General features: G+C 38.6%; 2 protein-coding genes across 3 annotated transcripts in view; one reads left to right on the plus strand and one right to left on the minus strand.

Moving 5' to 3' along the window:
- The window catches only part of Ak5 (adenylate kinase 5), a 273,107-nt gene that overhangs the window by 105,920 nt on the left and 141,453 nt on the right, over window positions 1-25,734 (plus strand). The window lies entirely within an intron of this gene.
- Zzz3 (zinc finger ZZ-type containing 3) overlaps window positions 22,420-25,734 on the minus strand; it is a 256,464-nt gene continuing 253,149 nt past the window's right edge. The window contains exon 15 of one of the 2 annotated variants that reach the window (XR_011708860.1): window positions 22,420-25,260. The gene's annotated coding sequence lies outside the window, so the exon portion shown is untranslated. The remainder of the gene's footprint in view (window positions 25,261-25,734) is intronic. The other variant, XR_011708858.1, reaches the window with a different exon arrangement.

Here is a 25,734-nt window from a genome sequence, read left to right on the forward strand (position 1 = left end):
AAAGGGGACACCACTGGTTTATGTCACTTGCAACTCCAGATACCGGACAGTAATTAGGGAATATGACAATAATTTAATATAAAGTCTACAGCCACACAGTTCAGGCTCCATCCTTTTCTCATTCAAGCCCGACAGCCTACTCTTACCAGCCACTGAAGAAAGGGAGCCTACCAAGTCTATGGTTGATGCAAAACCAAGCTAAAAAGCAAAAACTTCACTGCAATCAATGCCCAAAACACTGTTGTTGGTTTTTTTGGTTTGTTTATTTGTTTATTTTTTTAATTATGAATGATTTGATCAGTGGTACATGGAGCTATTCCTGTAAATCTTCTCTGATTTTTTTTTTCCTCTTTGACTTCTGGAAAGAACCAGTCACATTTTTATGTTATATTTACTAGGGAGGTTGTGCAATGTCAACCAAAGTTAAAAAAAAAAAAAAAAGATACAGAAGAAATAAGAAACAGAAGTTCCACTTTCACTGAGTGGCACATTAAATAGCATTGTTATGTACTAAAGCTAAATAAGCATATATCATGCTACTTGAGTGTTTCAAGCAACACAATAATCACTTGCCCCAAAAGTCTGAAGCAGCTCCTGTCTCTGTCTCTGATGGACTAGTTCTTGCCACGACATGCGACTAAGTCATTCAGGTCACCCCAGGTGAATTTGGGTTAGTGCAAAATAACCACACCCAGACAGAAAAAAATATATTTGGGGGGGGGGGTGGTTCTTCAGCCACAGCTCCTCTGCTCCAGCTCCCATAAGGGAGGTAAAGGAGGCAGACAAAAGAGGAGGCCCATGCCTGAAACCACCCTATTTAATCGAGGAGAAAGCACTCTAAAAAGTTCCACCCCAGTGAGGCAAGGGGATCAGGTTTCAGGAGGCTGACTCTAGCTTCGAGATGTCTTGTGGTCAGCAGACAGACAGACATCTTGGAAAGCCACTCCCATCTCAGGTGCTATGTGGTGATCCCACACAGAGTGAATGAAAAGGACACACACATGCACAGCCCAGACACAGCAGCAATGACAGTCCAGTGTCGTCCCCCAGCACCACAAAAAAAAAAAAAACAAAAAAAAGATATTCCTTTGTGTACCTTTTACAGAATGCCCACACACTCTTTAAGATGAACTTGAATGTCACATCTGCAGGAACCTTTCCTTCTTTGGGTTTCTATAGCAACCTGTAAATACTCCCTTGATAGGACTTATCATGTTGTTTTATTAATAGTGTTTTTCTAAAGAGTGTTTTTCTTTCTTATCACAAAATAATTGTATTCAAATTTTTATTTGCATCCTTGACATCAGGGTAATTTGTCATCATTAAAACCACTCTTGAAGCTCTCGGTTTTCCAGAACACATCAACTTCAATTCCATGCAGGCTGTTTGGGAGATAGCACTTTAAAAGTTTATGCAGAGGGTTGACGGTATGGCTCAATGATAGAGGACTTACCTCACATGCTCAGGGCACTGGGTTCAATCCCCAACACCATACATACAAAAAAAGTCAAAAATCCATGTAGGATGCTATCAATGAAAATTTTTCCAACTCTTAAATACTCATTTGAAAGATATTTAATTTTTTTTTTCATTCTTCCTATGAGTGCATATCGGTGATCTCATCAATGTGACTATGTACAGCGTTGTTTTAGGCTTTAAATTGTTAAATACATTACAAAATAAAAGGGCAAAAATCAGGCATCTGCACAATTTAAATAATAAGAGTAAAGCAATCATCCATATAACCACTGTCAGCCCCAAAATAGAACATTAGCAATACATTTGAAGCCCTGTGAGCAATCTTCCCAGATCTCACAACCCCCTCCCCACCCTATGGCAACTATTTTGAATATTTCTTTGCATATCTGCCTCTCCCAGCTTCCTGAAGACCAAGCTATGCCTTTTTCTTTGTTATCTCCAACACCTGGCATATGGTAAATGTTCCATTCATATTTAAACAATGAACTGTCAAGATAGGGAAAAATATGCCATATGGTACTATGAAAATACAATGTAGTAAGGAAAAGTGAGTCATGCGGAGCGTTCATCTGGGAAGGATTCCTTGAGGAAGTGTCTTGTGGACTACATCTTATTAAAGAAGATCAGAGAAACTTCCCATTTCTGCTCAGAACGTAGAGATCAGGAAAGAACTTCACTCCCACTATTACAAAAACAACAAAAATATCCAGACAAACTGCAAGTTCCTGACTGTCCTTGAATATGCTGCAAAACTGAGGTCTGGGGCAACCAACTAGCCAGAAATTTGAGGTAAGACAGGCATCTGCAAGAAGAGGCTTACTGGGCAGATATAGCTAGATATGAGAAGACTTCAGGTGGAAAAGTTCACAATGAGAGACTGCAAAGACTCTTAGTTGGCTACACAAAGGGGTGAGGACAACCTCCTGCAGGCTTTTTCCTTGGATACCAGCCACCAAGTGCTCACAAAGAAAATTGGTGAGGACCCTCAGGAGGCTCCCACTGTGGTGCAGGTCTGTGGGGGGAAAATAGCAGGTGCTGTGGGGGTAATGTGACCCCCTTCCTGGCCCCTTCTCTATCTCATCTATAGGGGGAAAACCCTAAGGAGTAGAAGAGAGAAGAACCTCATCTCAGGAAACTGGCAAAACCCAAGAGCAGCTGAAAGAAAAGAACAGGGAGAAAAAAGAGATTCTGTTCCTGGATGAGGGCAGAAATGCTGCTGGTCCCAGAAATGCAGCTGTGGGAAGGGCTGGTGCATTAAAAAGGCCACGCCCTGAAACCTAAGGTCTCAAAGCCCACGTATCATTGAGACTCAATCAGAGAAACAGAGGATGCCTCCCGACCCCCAGCACCAGGACAAACAGCAGTGCCCAGCCAGTGACTATGGAACCCAGGTAGCAGAGTTGTGAGGATGTGGGGACAGACCCCCTCTGAGGCACAGCACAAAGAAAAGGCTCAGAGTGGAGCAAATACTGAGAAAAAAAATCTCTGAAACATTATTCTAAACACAAGGTATCTCTGGAGAAATCTGAAGCCTTGGTGCCCTGAAGGTAATCGTAATAGCAAGAAACCTTAAATCCGGCTTAAGTCCTTAACTCCTGACTTCACTCCTTAATCCAGGCTCAAATACAGAAGCCTGAGCCAGAGGAAGGGCAGGCCCATTTCCAAACATAAAAACTATCCACATCACCCCCAACACAAGGTGTCTGGCTTTCAACAAGAATGATGGGTCATACTAAATGGCAAAAAAAGGGAAATACTGCCAGGATACAAAGCGGTACTAGAACCAGATATGACACAGATGTTTGAATAATCGGAAAAGGAATTTAACGTAACTATGATAACGTTAAAAACATGAATGGAAAGGATGTCCACACGCAAGATCAGATGGGCACTTTCAGCAGAGAGATGGAAGATAAGAAAGAACTAGATGGGAATGCTAGAAATGAAAATCACAGTACGAGATGAAGAATGTCTAACAAGTTCTCCAGTTGACTCAACACAGCCAAGGTAAGAATGGAAGAACTTCCAGACGGGTCAGGTTTAGAAATTACCCAAACTGAAATACAGACGAGTGGGGGAGACAAAAAAAAGAGAACAAATAGAACTGAACGTACCAAATGGTCTAACATGATGGGTATCCCAGGAGAAAGAAAGAAGAGACAGAATGAGGCAAAAGAATTTAAATTCAATTTAAATTGAGGAAACAATGTTCCAAAAATTAAAGATGAACACCAAACACGATACAAGAAACTCAGAGAACACCAGAGCGCACAGTAAATACAAAAACAAAATCTCAAATGTCATAATAAAACTGCTGTAAACAAGAGACAGCGAAAATACTGAAGGCAGACAGAGAAATAGAGGGGAAAAAATAAAAATCACAGCACACTTCATGTTAGAAAACCTATAAGCCACAAGACAATGAGGTAACTTATTAAAAAGGCAAAATGCAAAAAATCAGCCGAGAATTATGTACTCAGTGAGAGTATCTTCAAAAATGAAGAAATAAGGATTTGTCAAAAAAACAAAGAAAAACGGAGCGCCTTCATAACCTGCAGAGCTACAATACAAGAAACCTTAGAGGAATTTTTTCAGGTAAAGGAATATGACATCAGTCAGAAAATTAAGCCTGCACAAAGAAACAAAGAGAGCTTGAAATGCAATAAATGAGGGTAAAGGAAAATCCATTTTTCTTGTTTTTAATTAATCAAAAAGAAAACTGTCTAAAGAAAAATTAGTAGGTACATATCTTGTGTTTATGGCCTTTGTAAAAGTTAAATGTTTGACAATATAAATTGTAAAATGTTAAAAAATATAAAATGTGTGTGCCGAAAGGGTGCAAGGGAGGAAATGGGAACATAGTGTGGTAAGGTCCCTTGCTTCGTGCCAAGCATTGTCACAGTATTTGAAGGTGAACTCTGATTGATTAAAGATGCATGTTAGCCAAGTTGGACTGATGAAGGAACTGGAGAGATGTTGTCAAGTGAAGGGAGGGGAGGGCATGTGTGTGTGTGTGTGTGTGTGTGTGTGTGTGTGTGTGCAGGTGGAACTCAGAATGCTCGCCAGCAAAGATATCGGAGCTGTTAGGACTAGGGTTGGTGCTACTGAAGTGTTAGGTATCTAGGGCAGCAAATTGCAGTGGATTAGATCAGAGAAGAGGTATGATAGGCAGTGTTTAGGGCCGGTTATTGCTCCAGTTGCTCTTTATGAGATGGATATAGTTTTACAATCTCAGGATGTCTAAGCAGAAATGCACCACAGCAAGCACAGAAAAGAACACAGTGCGCTTTCTCCGGGATCCCATTTGCCTATGCAGCAACATCCCACAATCTTGTGGCCTGAACATGTTGTGTGCCCTTTAACTTTTGTGGGTGTGGGGTGACCCAGCATGAGAAAGTCTAGTGGTTAAACAGGAAGGACAATGTGTGGCAAAGACCTCTAGTTTTGGGTGAGCTGTGGCAGAAAGCTTCAGATGCTATCTCACCACGGATATCTGCCCCTGGCAATGGACAACGTTGGCTTCTTCAGTACTCCTACTGTGGGTCACAGAGAGCATTAGTCATCGTCATTATCACAAACCCTATAAAGGAAAGGGCTCACAATTTCATTGCTTCCTTTGGATTTAGATGGCCTGCAGAAGATCATCAGAGTTTCCCAAGGGAAAACACTCTGCATAGTCTTAAAAGGCCACCGATTATCACATCTAGGATCCTTTGTTACTAGTGATCCAGGTAACCTTCGTGGTGGCAGCAGGAAACCCTGCAGTAAATTGTAGGCGGAACAGCATGTTTTAAGTCATAAGCTTGTGACTTAACTTGTGACTCAACTTGTGACTCCCGTAACTCCAAAACAGGGAGCCCAAATAAAATAAATGAAAGGGACAGAAACAAAAGGTATAATAACACTTCTCCATGCCTTTATTGCATAGGCACTTCTCAGATTATAACTTTTACATGACAGGAACCTAAAAAATCATAAGTAATGTATCTGGGTCAGTGCTTAAAGTAGGCATGTCACACTGGCCTGCCTTGAAAACCACTGGAATGTAAAGCATATTTGATTATTACTTGTGGGAAGACTGGGTTTTAAATCTGTTTCTGTAGCACGTCAACAGCTCTCCGGGATCCAAAGAACTAATAATTATTAATGACAGCATCCTGAAGGTTCCCATTGAGCCCACAGAGTAAAGTGGTTCAAACTGTTAAGAAGGCAGACTCTAAATGGACCAGCTGAAAGGGGACGGCTGTGAGGGCACAGTTCCTGTTTGGCATCCTCCCCAGCAGGGCTGATGAGGAAGGAACTGCTGAGTGGACCATCAGTCACCTTCATCCCTGAGGTTAGAAGGAAAATGCAATAACATGCAAAACCCAGCCCAGAGCACTCAGAGTTTCACCTCAAGATAATAATAGGTCATATTTCTCAAACACTTGCCCAGCACCAGACACTTTGCTAAGCATTTTACAGCCAAATCATCACAAAACCCCTGTGAGGTCAGCACTACTGTTATCTCTGTTTTTCCAGACTAGCAGCTGAGGTCACACAACCAGTAAGTGATGAAGCCAGGTCTAGAACCAGAGACTGACACTGGAGCCTGAACATCGAGCTAGTTGCCCTCTCCCTCTCACTATGTTTTGTCTGGAGACCAGCCACTCAGTTCCTCAAATATGTCCACAGCACTTACTAAACACAAGTACTGGGTTAAGACCCTGGGGATACTGTGGGCATATTTACTCCTTTAATCCACAAGCATTTATTGAGCACCGCCTCAGTGCCAGGCACTGTGCTGAGCACTGGGGGCACAAACATGGCTAAGACATGGGAAAGCTCAGACAAGTAAATTAGCAGTCCTCAATACCATGCACAGTCATGGCGGCGGTATGCCGCATAGAAGATCAGCGAAATCTCCAGGAAGAGGTGGACCTGAGCTTAGAAATGAAGGAAAAATGAGGCTTAGCTGGGCAAGGACGGGAGATCCAGGCTTCTAGCCAGAAAGAGTGTGGAGTGGATATGGTCAGGAAACAGGAAACAGTTGATCTTAGAATGAGGTGAGACTGCAAATCCTAACTCTTTCAATTTAATTCCATCAAGACATTAAGGTTGAAATTCTCTCAGAACATTAACAGAGGAAAATTTCCCTTTCTTAAGCCACAGATTCAGTTTTTCTCTTGCTATAGACTGAATGTGTCCCCCGAAATTCATATATTGAAGCCTAATCTCCATTGTGATGGTATTTGGAAATGGGGCCCTTGGGAAGTAATTCATGCCTTTATAAGAGATGTCAGAGCTGCTTCCAGACAGCTGTGAGCTGAGCAGCTCGGCCCCTCCACGCCTCCCCACCGTGATGTTCTGCCTTACCACAGGCCCATGGCAACAGAGCCAGCCAACCATGGACTGAAAACCCTGAAACTATGAGCCAAAATACATCTTTCCTCCTCTAAGTTGCTTTTTCATGTTTTGCTAGTCATGACAACTGTACAAGGAACATAGTTTTGGAGCAGACTGATGTCAAGATCAATGGAAGAGTGGCACTATACCAGTAAATGATGTGTAACAGACCTACGTGACCCACGTCTGTGCTATTGGTGATATTGTTAGGGCAAACCAAAGCACCCTTCTGTCACTGTAAAGGCAGGCCAGCAGCTAGCTGGAAGACTCTTCTGGGCCTCTTTAGAAAAGTATGATTATGTTAATGTTGCAAGCACAGTGTTTACTCCTTTGGAATATGGTTCATATGGGTTTTTTGAAGAGAAAGGTATATGTAAATATCTAAAAAAGAGCATCTAAAGTGTACCATACTTTGTTCTGGCCTCTGGAATGAACAGTAAGCAACAGAGACAACAGTACTTATTATGCAAAAAAATAATCTGCAATAATTTGGTAGTGATTGAGTGAGAGGATTTCATATTCTTCGACTGAACACTAGTGAGATTACCCAAGGATTTGCAGAGGTAACAAAATGTGAGCTTACAAACCAGCCACTCAGTGACACCAGGGGAATTCACCCCAAATGTGGGGAGGTACTCACAACTTTGGAAATCACTAAAGGGCTGCTGGGATAAGTTCCCTCATCACATTTTCCTTTGTTTCAAAGAATGCTCTGTGTCCATGACACCTGTCTGTTGCTGTAGGACCAGGGCAGGCCTCTTCTTCACAGCACAGAGATGAGAAGGTAGACAAAGACAAGGGCCTGGGTCCTAACCATGAGCTGCATTTACACTGCATTCTTGATGCCCTGGCTCAAAACCCCGTGGTGAGGTGAGCCCAGGCCAACTCCTTGGCACCCTTTTGACCTTCCCTTGGAGAGACCTTTGGTGGCACAATTAACCTAAGTTAACTTTTTCTGTTTGCCAATGTTTTTATTCCCTTGCTTTGCTATTTCTATGAAGGTATTTTCTCAATTGTGAAACTGGCTATAAAGAGGTGGATTTCTAGAGTTCAGGCCTGGAATGCATGCATGCTCCTGGATCAGTGGTGTCAAGAGAGATGTGTTTGAGTAGCTGGCTGCAGAGGACCGGGTGTATTAGCAGGAAGCTGTGCACTGTGGGTAGGTTTTAGTCAATTGTTTTGTCCTTTAAGGTACATTTTAATCTGCTGTCAAAATCCTGACTCAGGCTTCATCCTGTGGTGCATTTCCTGATGGCAATAATCTTGAAGTCATTCTCGTCTTATTAGTATCTCTAGGCTACTGGAACATTTCATGTAAGAGAAAAAAAAATACTTGAATTTCTTATTCATGTTGATTTTAAGAATAATATTTTAAAAAGTTTTCAGTACTGTTAAAAAAGGGGGGACCCCAAATAGCTTGTTTCTCCCTTCCACCGAGTAGGGAAGAAGTGAGAAGGTGGTCACTAGGAACCAGGAAATTGGCTCTCACCAGACATTGAATCTGCCAGTGCCTTGATCTTAGACTTCTCAACCTTCAGAACTGTGAGAAATAAACTTTTGTTATTTATAAGCCACTGAGTCTATGACATTTTGTTATGGCTGCCATAAGGGGCTAAGAGAGTCCAGATTCTAAGAATCCATTTTTCTTTCTTTTTTTAAAATATTTTTTTAGTTGGAGATGGACACACAGTATCTTTATTTATTTGTATGTGGTGCTGAGGACCGAACCCAGTGCCTTACACATGCGAGGCAAGTGCGCTACCGCTGAGCTACAACCCCAGCCCTGAATCCATTCATTTCTTTAACAAATAATTTAAACAGGCCAACTGCAAACAAGATACTGTGCTCAACAGCAGAGGTTACAAAGAAAAACAAAGAACAGTCCTACTTTTCCGAGACATCATTTACAGAAGGGCAAGACAGGCATGCCACCAGGCAGTTACGAAATCTGTCTTTACCAAGCTTACAACAGTGTGGCATCCTTGACTTCGCAAGAGTTCACTTAACTGAACTCTGAACAAAAGAAATTCTGAGCAATCTTCCTTCAGCTCTTAAATTTGGAGGTGCCCAAGTAACTCTATCTTATCATTATCCCCGTTCTACTGTTATTACCCACTAGAGCTCTCAACATTCTCCACCATTGTATATATTTATCCGAATTCTGGAAAGAGCTCTATTATCCCAAAGAACTAACATCTTATTAAGCAAAATACATTCCATGTTAATGTGGAAACAACCTCAGCGAGAACACTAGATAGCATTAAAATATGCAAAGGAATCAATTAATGAGAAAAAAACTAACAGCCAATTATTAAATTTCAGGGAGTGCTCACCATGTACATGCTGCCTCCCCCACAAGCCCTTCAGCACAGGGAGATGCTGGACAGGCAGGTGGTAACTGTTCCAAGGCCCGAAGTATCCCAGGCAGCTGTTTTCACCAGTGACTCCTCCAAGAACTTTAGTAAAACAGATTTTTCAGGCACCCTTTCATTACACTTTTTTTTTTTGCATAAAGATGGAGATAAAATATAAGAGGCTATCAAGTCTTTTCAATCCTTTCCTTCATAAACTAGATAGACCCAGTTATGTCCCATTTTCTCATAAGACTCATTTTCTAATCCTTTAATTTGGGAAGGGGAGGGTCTGTGTTTAAGGATTTTGCTCAAAGTAGATGACTGTGTCATATGATAGTAACAGACTTCAGTGAAATAATAGATTTTAATAATTTTAATATTGCTATTTCTTCTAAGGATATAATGCACATTTTTGTATTTTTAGTACATTTTATGCCACTAACCATCTTAAGTTATTAACATCTTATAGTCTCAGTTTTCTCAAATGTTAACCAAATAAAAATGGATACTTGAGGGGCTGGGATTGTGGCTCAGCGGTAGAGCGCTCGCCTGGCAAGGGCGGGACCCGGGTTCGATCCTCAGCACCACATAAAAATAAAGGCATTGTATTGTGTCCATCTACACCTAAAAGTAAATATTTTTAAAAATGGATTCTTGATGCTTTTCACAGATATTCCATTCCTCAAATTCCATGATGTTGTGATATTATCATTAATAATGTCATTAGTAGTAAAATAGTATACCTTCAGCTAGTATTACAGGATTCTTGAGACACCTGTCATCTTGATCCTAAAAGCTGCCCAATTTATTGCAAAAAGTAAAACTCTTATACAGACAACCCACTTATGAGCCTTAAAAGAAATGCAAAAAGAATAGTAAATATGTCCTTCAGTTCACTTACCATGACTAAATACTTTATTCCTAAAATGCAATTTAGTACCATATGAGAAAACCCATTTTTATTATACATCAACAAAATGATTAGAAAAATATTATGGTGAATATATGAATATATTGCTCCAAAAGACATTTGCTAAACTTATAAATTTATCTAGAGTTTTTGAAAATTAAAGCTCAAGAATAAATGGTTCTTTCTAAATAATGTTTACTTAAAATTAAGAGTCACTATACCTAGCAAAGACACATTTTCAAACAAAGCAAGGGTATGCTTTATTGCACTCAAGCTTGCTATATTTTTAAATAATTCTATCATTGTGATGTCATAAAAAGTGGGAATCAATAATGAAATGAAGAGTGAAAAAAAATTACTATTTGCAAACCATTTATAGATCCAAGGTAATAAAAGCTCTTTGTGGTGATCTAGAAAATTGGTCATAAAATGAACAGTAATGAAGAAAAAAAAGGGGATTTCATTTTCTATTTTATGGAAATATTAAATATCTGCTATTTATGCTAATATGGCATTCTCTAGCTCTGCATAAATAAAATAACCAAAACTTAATGGGAGAAATAAAAGGCAATTTGAATAAAAGCCAATGTGTGCCTGACTCCTGACCTTAATATTTAATAACACTCAAAGTTGTGCAATTCCAAGCAAAATATCAAAATGTTAAAAACTTAAAAGAATAACTATAAAATGCAAAATATAGGTGTACGTTAAACCAAGTATTTTTTAAATGATGACAATGTTCTGGAGAATGATTCTCTGTCAACATAAAGAAAAACAACTGAGTAAAACATCATACCATAGGCCACAATAAACTCCAGCTGAATGACACAGTTAAAGTGTGTGTGTGTGTGTGTGTGTGTGTGTGTGTGTTTAATGCAGTGGTATGGTTGTTCAATTCTTAAGGAGAATATATTTCCATTTACCATTAGGCCAGTAATAATAGGTAGATGAATTATATTATTAAAATGTTAAAAATATATCACACTGGAGATACAATGAAATGATCACAAAGGTATTATAGTTACCTTCATGTCTGAAGTTAGAATTTAAAGAAAAGTCACAAGCACAGGACAGGCCCTTGTTATACAGATGAACATGAACAGATGGTTTTTAGAAAAACAATGTTCCCACTTGGCAGGTTTTCAAGAAAATATTAATCACCAAAATAAGCAGCGCCATTTCACAACTAATTAAATTATCAAAAATAGTGAAGCTTTACATTGACAGCTATACAGTGTAGTCACAAATTGCAGAAAGCTATATAAATTTTAAACTATCATTCTGGAAGATGGTTGTCGTATATAACAAAATCCTTCAAAATGACCATAATCCTTTTTATGCAGCAATATTTCCAGATGTAGGAATGATGATAATTAAAGCCATTATCCCTTTTGGAACCTACTTAAGTACACCTGTGCAAAACACTTTATGGATATTATTTCACATCCTTACTAAAATACTACAGGTGAACATCACTGACCATGTTTTAAAGATGAGGAAACCAAGATCCAGAAAGGTTAGATAAATCAACTGAGTTAGGGAGATCCAAATATTGTTTTACCCAACCTCTTTCTACCACCTTATACTACCCCTGAAACAGGGCAATGAAAAATAAATAAAAAGAGAAGACAAGAACAAACAAAGGAGAAGAGGAAGGAAATAAAATGAAGGAATTTTTGGACTAGTTTTCTTGCTTCGTGATGTAAACCAGAAATAATCCAATGCCCAACAGTCACTTTGGAAGTGAATTGAAAGTATAGAATGGCATCCATCAGATTGGTATCCATCAGAAAGAACAGACCCCTTGAATGCAGCAGTACTTGCAGGTTTACGTAATGATGATACTACAAATGATAACAAATTAGTAAATAGCAGGACTGTGGAGAATTTGGGGGTTGTGGAATAGAGAGGTCTTGGAGTAAGCTGGAAGTGAGTTGTCTGGCTGAAACTCCTGGCTCTGCCCTCAGTGGATGCAGGGACGTAGGTTAAACTCTTGAACTTTCTATTCTTCAGTTTCCTCCCTGTAAAATGGACCAGGATAGAAAGAATATTGTCCACTTCACAGGGATGTTTGTGAACAGAATGAGTGGGTGGATGCTGTTGTGGTCTGGATGTGGGTTGTCTCTATTAAAACTCATGCTGGGATTAATTCCCCAATGTTAAGCATAAAAAAAGGAGGTGGGACCTTAAAGAGATGGCACCTAGTGCAAGGTGGCTAAAGAATGACCACTCTTGTGAAGAAATTAATGCTGGTCTTGTAGAATGGGTTGTGTCTTGCAGGAGTGGATTAGGTCCCAAGAGAACAGGTCATTATCAAAGAGCAGGCCTGGCTCCTCCTCATTCTCTTGCTTCCTCATTGGCCACGTGATCTCTTTTCTATGCACTTAGAACCCATGATGCCATCATTTATATTATGATGTAGCCAGAACGCCCACACCTGGGGCCAAACAGCTGGATTTATTACCCTAAAACTGTGAGCTAACTAAACCTCTTTTCTTTATAAATTACCAGCTGCAGGTGTTTTGATACAGGAACACAAAATGGACTAAGACGAGTGCCAAGCACTTGGAACAATACCTGACCTGTGTGTGATAAATGGAAAAGAATGCAAAATGTGGGATCTCATGGATTATATGTAAAAATGGGCCATAAAGTCAGAAAACTATTTTGTTTTAGGTTGAAAAACCCTGAATTTATTTTTTTTGTAACATTCGCAAATACAATTTGTGTGTATATAAGTTCCTTTTCAAGAAATCATTTATTATTTATTTGTATTGGTGTGTTATGATTATACATAATAGTGGGATTTATTATACAATATTCATAATTTGATCAATCTCATTCCTCTTCCTTTTCCCTCTCCTCCCTCCCTTTGATCTGCTTGCTGTATTCTACTGATCTCCTTTCTATTATTATTTATTACTACTATTATTTTAATCAGTACACTATAAATAAATATGTCACTTATGATATATAAATATATATATATATATATATATAATCATGTATAAGTATTAATATACACATACATGCATATACATATACACCCATAGGATTCATTGTGTTGTATTCATATATGGACATGGCATAAATTTGGTATATTTCATTCCCCAGTACTTCCCCATGCCCTCCCCCATCCCTCTTGATACCCGTCCTCTACTCTATTGGTTTTCCTTCTAGCAAATATAATTTTTGGCAAAGGTAGCATTGTGTCAAGGTCTTATACACAGACTGTAAATGCAAAAATCAAACAGCAATACTCTTAATGGGTTCAAAAGATAATGGATATACTAAGGAAGTCATAATGACTATCACTATTTTATATACCTTCCTTAGCAAATATTTATGCCAAAAAAATGTGTACACTTCACAAATTCCCATAAAAGGCAACTAGTTGAGAAATAGAACTTGGAATCTCATCGTGACCTACTTAATGCCACATAATGTAGAGGAGAAAACAAAGTCTAGAGGCCATTTAAAATGTAGTGGGAATTTGACGCCTAATAGTAAAATCTGGCCAAAATACATTATTGTGGATTAGAAAAGGTGGAGGGGACAAAAATAGAAATGTACACATTGTAAAATCTCAGTTTAATGTTAGGAAGACGGATTATCACTGATATAGGAGGAAGCTGCTCTGTTCTGAGCATCCTACCCACTTAATAGCATATGTTAATCAACAAATATTTGTGACTATTATACTTATTCCTAGTGCTATAATACACAATAACAAAAAGCTATAATAAACAGCCAATTCATATTATAATAAAACTTCTCTAGGCATTTATTGTTCAATAATTTCTGCTATACTAATTATATTATTTATAAAGGAGATCAAATTTGGTTCAGAATTATGCCCTCCTTTTACTGATTCAATTTAAAATCCTCGAATATACTTTATATGGATATAAAATCAAATGATGAAATGTTAAGATTTAATTTCAAATAAAATTTAATCAGAAGTGGGATGCTCATTACTATAGTTAATCTTGCCTTTAAATGTTTATTGGAAATGACTTTCATTTTATTCCTAGTTTTTAACATTAAGTAAACATTTAACTCAGATTAAGCATGATTGTTAGACTCCCTTTGTGTTTATTTCCTCTCCTTCCTAAGAGCTCACTGACAGATGACAAAGGGATAAAAATTGTACAAACTGGGGCTGGAATTGTAGCTCAGTGGTAGAGCGCTTGCCTGGCATGTGTGAGGGTTCGATCCTCAGCACCACATAAAAATAAATAAATAAAATAAAGATATTGTGTCCATCTACAACTAAAAAAAAAATTAAAGAAAATGTAGAAACCAACAGACAACAATAGCAAAAGAAACCATTCATGAACAAAAGATATGTTTTGGGGAGACAGAAAACAGATGGGACACAAGAGACTGACTTAACAGGGAAAAGAAAGTCAGTTTTAAATGTATAAAAGGAGGTGATAAACAAGGATTAAAAAAAATCAAAAACTTGAAAAGGATCAGGATCTGGATGCCCCAGCTACATGAGGAAATAAAGATGAAGACCAACATCAAATTGAAAATTAGCATATAGAAGAGTTGGCTTTTCTCTGCCATTATACATTATTGTGGCCAAAATACAATATTGTCGATTAGAAAAGTTAGAGGGGACAAAAACAGAAATGCACACATTGTAAAGTATGTGCACACCCATGCACAGAATAGTGTCTCAGGCCCTTCACCTAGGAAGAGTTCAGAGGGCTTTTGTTCACAGAAACTTAACCAAGAAAGATTCAAGATGCAAAAACACAGAGTGTGATCATTTGCTGAGGCCACCCTAACCTACTACCACAAACTGGGTGGCTTAAACAACATAAGCTTATTTCCTCACACCTGTGGAGGCTTCAAGTGTACAATCAAGGCGTTGGCTGAGTTGCTTTTTTGTTGTTGTTGTTATTGTTGTTGGCTTTTTTTTTTTGCAGGGCGGGGAGGGGTTCCAGGGATTGACTCAGGGGTGCCTAACCACTGAGCAACATCCCCAGCCCTTTTATATATTTTATTAGCGACAGGGTCTCTCTGAGTTGCTTAGGGCCTCAAAGTTGCAGAGGCTGGGTTTGAACCCAAGCTCCTCCTGCCTCAGCCTCCTGAGTAGCTGGGATTACAAGCATGCACCACCATGCTTGGCCTTTCAGGTTGGTTTCTTCTGTAGCCTCTTTCCTTGGTTTGCAGATGGATGTCTTCTCATGTGTCCCACATGGTGTCTTCTCTCTGTGAGCTTCTGCGTCCTCATCTACTCTTCCTATAAGGACACTGGACATTGGATTAAGGCCCACCCACATGAGCTCATTTTACCTTAATTGTCTCTTGAAAACCTTTATTTCCCAAAACAGTCATGTTCTGAGATGTTGAGGATGAGGACTTCAACACATGAACTTGTGGGGGGACACAATTCAATTCATAACACCAAAGACAGCACCCAAATGAGAGAGGCTAAAAGTAGATTGAGATCCTTCTCACAGGCTCTCAGACCACAGCCTCCTGCCCTACCCCAGCATAGCACCAGTGCTCAAGAGCCTGTCTCTTGACTGAAAATGAGAATACACCTCTCTGATGGAGAAACCAGGGGGCCCCAGTGAAATGCATCCTGATGTTTGGGAGGTCTTTTGACCAAATGGCCTCACTCATGAATGTGCATAGTCAACCAAAAAGCCTTTTAAGGAAAGCTACCCACATGAAAGAGGGTGTACTATAAACCACGGGGGGAAAAATAAACCTAGAAGAGAGAGATGCAGGAGGAGAAAACATTAACACTCTAGTTACATTTTTCAGAGAAATATGAGGAAGTGGTGTCACCATAAAATAGGAACAGGATGTCATAAAATAAGATCAATCATTTAATGGAAAATACTAATACAATATTATTGGGAGATTAAAACAATGAGAGGTGGAAAGTGGTGTAAAAAACAAATCCTAAAATTGAGAAATCAAGAAATATCAATTCAAAGTATATTATTTATAATGGCAATTACTTCCAGAAGAAACAGCTGAAGTAAAAATTGAATTTCTCTGTAAGAGACAGTAGACTGCTATATTTCATTAAGCCTTTTCATGCCTTATTCTTTTTCCTTTAATAGATATATTACTTTCATTTAATTATTTTTAAGAAGACTTTTTGAAATAGTCATAAACTTGCTTAATATAATAGCTATGTCCCTGGCAATCTGTATACTAATTTTTGTAAATCAATCAACATTATCTTTGAGCCTTTAGTAAACCAGACAAACTATTTTAGGCTCTATGAAGAAATATAGAGTGTTACAAGAAGTCAGTGGCTTTCAAGAGTCTATATTTTTTTTCTTGGATGATGTTATAGGGCAGCGTATTCCAAACACGAAATAAGAGTAACCATCTGGCAATGTCTCTGAACTTGAGAGGAGATGGTGTAGCTTCAGTCCTTGGAGGAGAGAGTTGAGCACTAAGAAGAAGCTTGTGTTTAAGTCAAGTGGTGTAAGGACTCTGGTGGAAGTAACAGGAATGACACAGCAGTTGAGGGAGGCAGCTCATGTGTGGTTATGAGATGGGTAGCAAACAGATTGGCGGCAGCACAAGATTTGTGTTGGCAAAAGAGGGAAATAAGTATGAAAGAGTCTGGACAGGCTATGAAGTAGATCTTATCTGATAGGAAGTAATAATCGTCAAACATTTTTAGCAAGATGTAGGCAAGATCAGTGATACGTGGTATGCTATGACCAGAAGACCAAATCAGAGGTTAGGGAGGACCTCTGGTTATGTAATGGTTATTGCAATATTCCAGCTAGGAGATAAGAGTGACTTTAACTAGACCAGTGGCAGTGGATATTAGAACATCAAGGATGGGGGGAAAAAAAACAACTCAGAGATCTACATTTTTATCTCTAAAGAACATTAAATATTATTGTCACTGGAAATTTCTAGAATGTCATTTTAATGAACCAGACAAGACTGTTATTTTACTAAAGTGACAAAGTCAAGCAAAGAAACTTAAGGATTTAATTAGTATTTAGAGTATGTTTGTGGATAAAAATACCATATGCACTAGGCATTCTAAAATGTAAAACACTTAGAAAAGTAACTTAAGGATTCTTATCATTGCTCTCCTAAACCCCAGGGAGACTCCCAAGTTGGAAACCATTGATTAGACCCAGAATGTCTCCCTTTATAGGTGAAAAAATTTAATCAAATGCATCCTAAACATATTCTTAGTTATTAGTAGAACAGAATCAAAATGAACCTCAGAACTTCTGAGCACAAAAGGACTTGGTGTCTGAAGAGTAACCCTTTCAGAAAACAGCTGAGTCTTTTAAAAAGCAAACGGTGATCCCCTCATTTATTTTCTAGACTGGCTTTTCCATTAGTAAAAGGTTGCTTAAAGCAAGATAACCATTATTTCTAGGTTAACATTGTCTACTGAAACCACCACCTGAATACTATTTTCAAACATATATTTCATAGCTACTTCTTAATGTCCTCTGATTTTAAGCAAGAAGAAGCATTTCTGTTTCCTGATCCACGAGGACATAATGACACATTACCAGTCACATTATTAAAAGTCCCATTGTCATACACATATGAAAGTGGGGCTTTAGCAGAGTCATGAATTTTTTTTTCTTCCATAAATCTGCAAATAGAATATCACAAGTGTTGGTCATTAACTGCTTATCCAGACCAGCCTTGCTGGTTTCCATAGTGACATACATATTTTATAGTTCAAGTCAAGCTGCTAGATTATCAGATGTTTGTCCTTAAGAGGAAGGAAAAGTGAAACAGCAGTCACAGGGTCTTTGTTCTATATATGTTCAATGTTAAATGCTGCATTTAGGGAGCACATCAATCTGTGTATTCTGAATTACCATCACCCCAAACTTGCTGACTCTCTGTCAGCATTTAGGTAGAGCCTTTGCCACCAAATCTTTAACATCTGAGTAACTCAAAGCCACATAAAAGATCCTGGATCTTGCCTTTCTTTTTTTGCACTAACCAATGGAAAACTATAATAATTAGAATGAAATGAGGGAGAAATACTTTTGAAATCGTGTCAGCTATATAAAGCCTGACACTTAAAAGAACTAGTATACACTACTGAAAATAAAGTGTAGCAAGAACAAAATCTATTTTTAAAAAAAAATTTAAAAGGCTGATTACAGCCTTGAACTTCACTTGACCAAAAGGAGAATGTGAAGTATTTATGCCTTTTTGGTGGGTTCACTGGAAAGGTTGCTGTTGCAACGGACAGGCTGAGTCACCAACCACAAATAAAGGAAGCAAATTCAGAATAATCGGAGAATGCAGAGGAAAGAAGAGAAGAATGAGGGGACTGGGTCAAAAAAGAACTAATTCATGGAATTAGGACCAACCTGTCTGAGAAACAGGAGGCTTAGTAATAACCACAGAGCATAATTAAGGATCTGTAGAGCCTGTGATGTGGAGTGTAGTAACTGACTTCTTTGACTGAATGCAAACCTGGATTGCAAAGGACTGTATTTGAGAGTTGTTATGGTTTGGATCTGGAATGTGCCCTGAAAGCTCTTACGTTGAAGAGTTGGTAACCAACTCAGCAGTGTTCAGAGGTGGGGACTCGGGGAAGTTATAGGATCATGACAGCTCTGACTGAAAGACACTGCACTACGAATGAAAGACACCACAGGACACAAATCACCGGAAAGGTTCCACTTTATTACAAAAGGCTGTGGGCTTATATAGGTCTAAGGAGAGGTGGCAAGGCTTAGGTAAATGATGGGTCACCTGTTTATTGGTAAGTTCTTCCAGATGTCAATTCCGGAGCCCGAGAAGTTAGTTCTTATTGGGGCTAAGGTTTCCCGCCAGCGGGATTTGAATATTGGCGCCCGCGGGAGAATTGGCACCGTTGGGAAAGGAAGAGGCAGGAAGAGAAGCTCCTCAGGCACCATGTTGGGGTTTTTGGGGTGTGGCTGCCATTATACCTTTTCCCAACACTGACTTCATCTGTGGATTAATAATTTGTTGGAATTATTGAGAGGTGGTGGAAACTGTAAGACGTTGAAGGATCCTTGAGGACATGTGCTTGGGACTATATCTTGTTCCTGGTCCCTTCGCCTCTCTCTGCTTTCCTACTTCTCAGGGGAGCAGTTTTGCCCAACCACTCCCTCTCTACCATGATGCTCTCTGTCTCACCACTGGCTCATAGCAATAGAGCCAGCCGACTATAGACTGAAACCTCTAGAACTGTGAGCCCAAATAAATCATTCTCCTTTAAGTTGTTTATGCCAGGTAATTTGGTCACAATGCCAAAAAAAAAAACTAACACAAGGGCCCTGTAATGTCTCAAGCTTATCCCAATGATGCTTTTCTGGTATTTCCAGAGGGTGACTATAGAATTCCTCTGACATGATATGCTATTGGTTAAAGTCAACACATCTGCCAGAAAGAAGAAAAAGGTGGAGATAATGAGAAACTGGGGCATTCAATTGTAAAACATGTCAGAAAGATGTTTGCAAATTCCTATCTCTAATGCTGGGAAAGGAAGTGGATAAATCTATAGCTACCAGAACAGTGTCCAGGCCCCGTTGATAGGAAAGACAGTAGCATTCTCTGGGGCAAAGATATTGCCTAAAACAGCAGAAGTACTAAATTACATGAGTGCAGAAAAGTGGCAAGAGTCTAGATTGAGTAGAGAGAAGACAAAAGTGAAAAAAAAGAAAGACAGACTACAGTTTTAACCTTTTTTTTAGAAATTGATAGTATGATTAATAAGGAATTTGCATAAATTTAGGAGGTAAAATAATTGCAAATTATAAGTGCTTTAATTAAATATCATTAGTATGATATCATGGTTTCTCTAAAATTCTTTTTAAAAGAATATAATTTCATGTCAGGTAGATATCAGCAGGAATGTATCCAAATTCAGAAGTAAAAAGAGGGCTCAGCTCTATGTTCAGGGTCTGTTTAACACTAGCATTCCATGTTTTGGTGAAGGTCGCCCGTTACCAAAGATAATTTGATAAGACATTTGCAAAATATTAAGAAATTCATTCTGTTCTTGTCCAACTTTCCTACCTAGTTAAAATCAGTTATACTTTATCATTAAAAAGTTACTTTAGCATGATCTCTAATAGTGTGAAATACCTATGCCACGCATTCATAAAAAATTCCCCATAATTGCACTATTTGTCATAGTTTATAAAACAAAGAAGTGGAAGTTTTGACCAGAGCACATGTTTCACTATGTGAAAATTGTTTTTCCAGACTAGTCCATATGTGTGGGATGACCTCATTACTCACTATCAGTACACAGTCAACTATAATATAAAACTGTTTCCCTGGACACTTAGGTAAGAGTGAAAAAATCCATTTTAGCTTCGTTTATGATAAAAAAAAAAACAGCCTACTCCTATACAAAATGACAAGTCCAGACCACTTGTAAGGAGTAAAAGAAAGAAATCAATAGATGGGAATAAACATTGACCCAGAGAGAGGATAAAAATCAACAGTAGGTCCAAAAAAGAATAAAGGTTTTTACTTCCAATTTGGAAAAAAAAAAAAAAGGATATAAAAACAATGGCAAAAAGGGCTTGAAAAAGCTCTTCAGATTTTTGTTCTTTTTAATTTATATCTATTTTAATAGCATGCTTCCTTAGATTTAAAGGTGAAAAAGCTAAGAATAAAAATAAAGAAATTAAGATAATAAAGACCAAGTGAAGCCTTAATAAGAATACTTTAAAAAGTACATGTTCAGTCGCTTTGGAAAAACAATAGATTATTTGTGTCTGTGTATTTTAAAGAGAGCTCTGGAAATATTTAGCCATTGTTTATCTGTTTACTTAAAAGCTGCATTGTTATCAAAATTTTTATCAAAATAACACATTGGCATGCTTTAAACTGAGTTGGATTCCTTAGCAGCAGAGCTTTTGATGAGCTCTGTTCAACAAGTGCTCTCAGGAGATACCTGTCATTGAGTGAGAGAAATAGGAGAGGACAGAGAAAGGGGCCAGGCACAAAGAAATGGGTTCAGAAGCCTAGCTTCAACCTGATGGCACAAGCAACTCTGAGAGGTGACTTACAGAAAAGGCCCAGGGGTTGCTGCTCCCAGGCAGCACCCATAAGTAAGAGCAGACAGTCCTCTAGGAAGGATGCAAGAGTGAGCTGTTAGTAGTCAACATGTAACTACTGGGGGATAGGTGCACTAACCTGGTGTGTGTGTATTTATCTATCTCAGTATATTCTTCATGCAGAAATGTCTTTGGGCTGTTGATGTTGCACAGTTCCTGTCCATAGTAGTTATGCAATTAATATCTAATGAATGAATGAACACATGGATAGATGCTACAGAGAAGACCTTGAAGAACTCAACAATAATAGCTAGCATTTATAAAACAGGCATGATGCATGTATTCTTTTCATCAGACATGAACTTTTTATCATCACTATTGTATAGCTGCAGAAACAGAGATGGCTAGGTTTTCCAGAGCCACATAGCTGGTCTGATGTCTGAACTCTCACATTTAACCTCTTCAGTATACCAAATGCTCAAAAATGAGGAGATGAAATAAACAGGATAAACAGACTTTGAAAACTAATGTCTTCAGTCATTTCTGGTTTCAGGGGGTGGCTTTATTTTCCTGTTAGAATTAAATGTTGTATTCCCCTCCTTTTAAAAGGATAGGTATATTGGTTCCAACATGGTCCTTGGATAAAAAGTAGGCATTCTAGATTCCTTGGATCATACAGAGTGGCTGAAATATCCAGAAGATTCTTCATATTTTTGTCTCTGCTATATGAAAGATTAACCACTGACAATGCACAAATATAATTATACATTCTAAATTGGTTGTTTGTGTTTCGGCCTGGCTGTAGTTAAAAATATGGTGTGAATGTTATTGGAAGGATGAGACTAAAATAGATGTTAATTTTTCAGGATTCCTCCAAGGCACAAGTTTCCAAACTCAAAATCTCATGAATCGAATGTGAAAAGTCTCTAATGCATTTGGGGCCCTTCTAATGAATTGCTTAGTTCTTCTTTGGGGTAATTACTGATTTGTTCTGTGCCATATATGAGATAACTGATGTAAAGTTTAAACCAAATTTCCTTTATAATTTATTTGATGTGTTTAAGAAAAAATAACATTTTAAATGAATACTAACATTACCTTAAAATGAAATAAGCATTTGGCTGCTTACAAATTTTTTTCAAATTTATTTATTTTTACTGGTGCATTATAATACATAATATGATTCATAATGCCATATTTGTACATACACATAATTTGATCAGTTTCCTTCTGTAGTACCTTCCCTTTCCCTCCCTCTGATCCCCTTGCTCTACTCTACAGATCTCCCTTTCATCATCATCATCACCATTTTAACTAGTGCATTATGTTTATACACACACACACATAGGATTCATCGTGCTATATTTGTACATGGATATAGTGTCATTTGGTAGACTTTGTACCCCTGCCTCTGCTCCTCCTTCCCTCTCAATCCCCTTCCTCTACTCTCTTGGTCTCCCTACTATTGTTTATCATACTCCCAAATCTTTAAAAAAATTTTGTACCTGAATATCAAAAAGAGAGAAAACCTGTATTGATTTCTGTCCCGTGTGTGTTCGGGGGATTGTGTTCACTCTCTCACTGTCATTCAGTTGTGCTAATTGTGAATCCAAATCTGCACACTCATAATAATGGCTCTGACTTTTCTGACAAGACAGCTAAGTACGTCATGGTTTTATGCCAAAAGGAAATGGCCTTTTAGTGGCCAAAGGAACAACTGTGGTTTGGGGTGTTTTTTTTTTTTTTCCATAATCCATGGAAACCTGTTCTAGTCATCTAGTTGTTAATGTCATTTGCTGTAGTTTCTCACTTCCAATTCCTCACTTTGCCTCTGATCTCTCATTTTGCCCTTCCAACCAGGAAATAGTGGTGATATTTCTTATGTTTTTTGAAACTCAGAAAAGCATTCAGGATACTACAGTTACTACCAACTTTCAAAGTGAACACGGAAATTCAGCCTGGTTCTTAGCCCATGATTTTTGTAATACCTTACACTTCTTTTTGAGGCAAAAGCATTAAGATAATGACTTATTTATTCCCTTGCAGAGCACCCCTTTTAGGTAAGTGACTGCTTGGTTCAAAACAGACTATTGCAAAGGGAAAGCCAGGCATGGTGGTGTAATGGTCTGTGGCTCTTGCAGCTTTACTTTCCTCTATTGTTGTTATAATGGTAAATACGAAGCCAGTGCAAGGATGGGGCTGCAAAAAGAAGCACTGATGAGACCTAAGAAGTTGTCAGCAAATAAATCATCTGGGGCTTATAAAAATTTATCCTATGTTAAATACTTCCAGAGAATGGTATTCTACATTGACAACTACTTTCCCTTCCCCATTATAGTAATAGGCAACACTTTTCGAGGTAGGTTTGCTGTATGCCAACTTCTCCACTAATAATGGATTCTCCTACTTAACCCTTTCAGTGGTCCACATGCACGTGACACAAGCTCTGCTGTTATTATCACCTCTATCAATGAGGAAAGAGGTTTGTGGATCAGTCAGTCACTCCTCTGATTCATGCAGCCAGTTGTGGTAGGGCTGGGATTTGAACCTCGATAGTCTGCCTCTAGTGTCCTACCCTACATCTTACCACTTCCTTTCTGTCTTGCCTGTGTTCAGAGTAAAGCAATACAGTATTGTGAATATTATTAAGAAACTGATTTCCCCAGCCAGGTTTTTAAAAATGGTGTGCTCTGGTTGTTTACTTTCTGACTCATAGATTGTTATCAAATAAAGAACATCTTTACTAAATCTTGTGTGGCAGCCCCAGACTCAAACAAGGATCTTTATAGGCTCTTTTAACTCTGTAAGCATAAGAATCCTGTTTTCCTGAACAACGAACCCCCAGTGCATGGCATGTAGTGGGTATTCAATAAGTGCTTTCTTTAAAAAAAATTGTAGTTGTAGATGGACAAAATGCCTTTATTTTATTTGTTTAATTTTATGTGGTGCTGAGGATCGAACCCAGTGCCTCACACATGCTAGGCAAGCGCTTTACCACTGAGCTACAACCCCAGACCAGTAAGTGCTTTTTTAAATGAATGAATCCATAGAAGTTCCCACAAACTTAATAGTGTCACTCACTCCTCACTCATCTTTAATGGAAGCTCCTGACTGGTCAGGGAGAAGGGTTCATAAGAGTGAAGATACTATTTGCCGTATTATGTGACACTGAAGGAAAGCATCTTTGCATAGTACCCTCAACAAATGTCAGGCACTCAAATATTTGTTGAGCTACCCTTAGGAACTTACTGTGAGCTTTTATATACTCAAGAATTTGCTGGGAAATGTACTGAGAAACTGTGACTCTCATAGCTTTTAAGAGACACAGGACCTAAGACTACCCAGGACACAAAAATTTTAAACCTGTTTCTCAATAATATTCTCTTATACCATAATTGGAGGGGGGGGGAAGCAATTATGAGGGTCCTCTCTCCCCCCAGCTTCTCCCACAGTGAAGGCTCCCAGTGAAGGAGGGAGAAAAGAGGATCAAAGAGATTAGAGCATGGTGCAGATTCCCTACCCTGCTGGAGGAAGGATGGATTCTCTTAGGATAAGGATGGAACTTTTTCTGGAAGGAAAGGGGTCCTGAAGCTATGATAAGTTGTCTAGATGTCCTGCAAAGCTGCTTTGTCATTCTGTAAAAGCTGGCATATTGCTTGTTTTCATGTGATCAGGTTCACCTCACTCCACAAAGACTAAAGTTTGCATTTGAAATCTGCATTAATTTTGTTTTTCTCAGGCTTAGCTTTTTGTTCTTGAGGCCCCTAACAGATTCTAGTTGGCTTCTGTCTCCATCATCAACCACATGCACCAAGCAGGATCTTCTCTAATAATGTGAAGGAGTCTGTTTCTTTGCAAATACTACACACCGTGGATACTTACGTAAACTCATCAATCTCGGTCTCTTTTAGGAAGAGGTTGATCATGTCTGTGCTTCCAGCAGTGAAAATACAAACAGCAGCTGGCTGGTCCTGAGGTCACAGGAGGCTCAGCAGTTCTTAGGATGCTGAGCTCACGTTGCTTTGAGTGAAGTCACAGCTTCGTAGACCAGAATCTCTAAATGCTGATGTCTCTGGGAGGCTAAGAAATATTTCTTTCAAGGGTTCAAGCATATCTGAAAACAAAAAGGATAGAGGCATATTTAAAAACCTCAATGAGCAAAAAAAAAAAAAAATAGTGAAGAAGGCAGAGCCAAGACAGACATGGACAAGTTTCCTTGGAATGCAATGGAGGCTTATTATTCATCTGTACCTCCCACTCACTCCTCTTCTTTCTCTCTACTGGGGAAATTCAACTACTGCCTGAAAGATCCATCAAAACCATTCCCACTCAGCAAGACCATCACTAGCCACATGCATAACTGAATTTGCTGAGTGTGTTTGACTGAATCATATATGACTGATAAAATTAATTTCTGTATATTCCACTTTAGTTCAATTCAACAGGTAAAATGGAGGTGTTACTTGTGGATGTAATCTCATTTTCTACATGTTGCTTCTTGTCAAAGGTCTAACCATTTCAGCAAAGCAATAAGAAGAGTAATTATCCCTGCAGCTGAGTCAGTTAAATTCACATGAAGTCTAAGCAT

The sequence above is a fragment of the Marmota flaviventris genome, chromosome 10, assembly GCF_047511675.1.
Source record: "Marmota flaviventris isolate mMarFla1 chromosome 10, mMarFla1.hap1, whole genome shotgun sequence".
In the NCBI taxonomy this organism is placed as follows: Eukaryota; Metazoa; Chordata; class Mammalia; order Rodentia; family Sciuridae; genus Marmota; species Marmota flaviventris.